The following is an 867-nucleotide window of genomic DNA, read 5'->3' as shown; positions in this document are numbered from 1 at the left end:
CCCTTCCCACAATGGTGAGATTTCCCCCAGTAGTTTGTGTCTCGGCCCCTCCCACAATGGTGAGATTTCCCCCTGTAGTTTGTGTCTCTGCCCCTCCCACAATGGTGACATTTCCTCCCAGTAATTTGTGTCTCTGCCCCTCCCACAATGGTGACATTTCCTCCCAGTAGTTTGTGTCTTTGCCCCTCCCACAATGGTGAGATTTCCCCCAGTAGTTTGTGTCTCTGCTCCTCCCACAATGGTAAGATTTCCCCCAGTAGTTTGTGTCTCTGCTCCTCCCACAATGGTAAGATTTCCCCCAGTAGTTTGTGTCTCTGCTTCTCCCACAATGGTAAGATTTTCCCCAGTAGTTTGTGTCTCTGCCCCTCCCACAATGGTGAGATTTCCCCGCAGTAGATTGTGTCTCTGCCCCTCCCCTGGGATTTACTGTTTGTCCATATTTTCTTGAAGCTTTCCCCATATTTAAAAAAAAAGTATTTTCTAGAGGATGTTCCCCTTTTCCAGAGGCAGTCTTCATCTTCTGGAGCCTGTCCCTATTGTCCAGAGTCTGTCCCTTGGTTCCAGAAGACATCTCCATTTTCTAGAACGTCCTGCTTTCTCACTTTGCTAGAAGCAGCACCTCCTGATGTCAGTCCCTTCTTCCTGTTTCCATAGACAGCCCAAGTCATACTAACTCTGTATAGTCTCCCATCACAGTTCATGTCAGGAGCTGTGGTTAGGAATGAGGTGAAATCCACAAATGGTGCAGAAGTTCTCAACTCACAACAAGACTTCTATGGGCCACTTGCCTGCCTTGGCTTCTGCACTTCACACTATTCCCTCAAGAAGGCAGACCACTCGAACAAGCCGATAACAGGTGTCTTGAAG

At 48.2% G+C, this 867-nt stretch overlaps 1 long non-coding RNA gene across 1 annotated transcript in view; it reads left to right on the top strand.

Moving 5' to 3' along the window:
* Nucleotides 1–410, top strand: part of LOC108795203 — a 9,621-nt gene extending 9,211 nt beyond the window's left edge. Inside the window, exon 3 of the long non-coding RNA XR_001941742.1 lies at nucleotides 306–410. This is a non-coding gene — a long non-coding RNA (uncharacterized LOC108795203). The remainder of the gene's footprint in view (nucleotides 1–305) is intronic.
* The last annotated feature ends 457 nt before the right edge of the window (nucleotides 411–867 follow it).

Source organism: Nanorana parkeri, unplaced genomic scaffold (genome assembly GCF_000935625.1).
Source record: "Nanorana parkeri isolate BGI_ZX_2015 unplaced genomic scaffold, ASM93562v1 scaffold947, whole genome shotgun sequence".
NCBI lineage: Eukaryota > Metazoa > Chordata > Amphibia > Anura > Dicroglossidae > Nanorana > Nanorana parkeri.
Note: the sequence above shows the minus strand (reverse complement) of the source record. Positions and strands in the feature narration are given on the sequence as shown.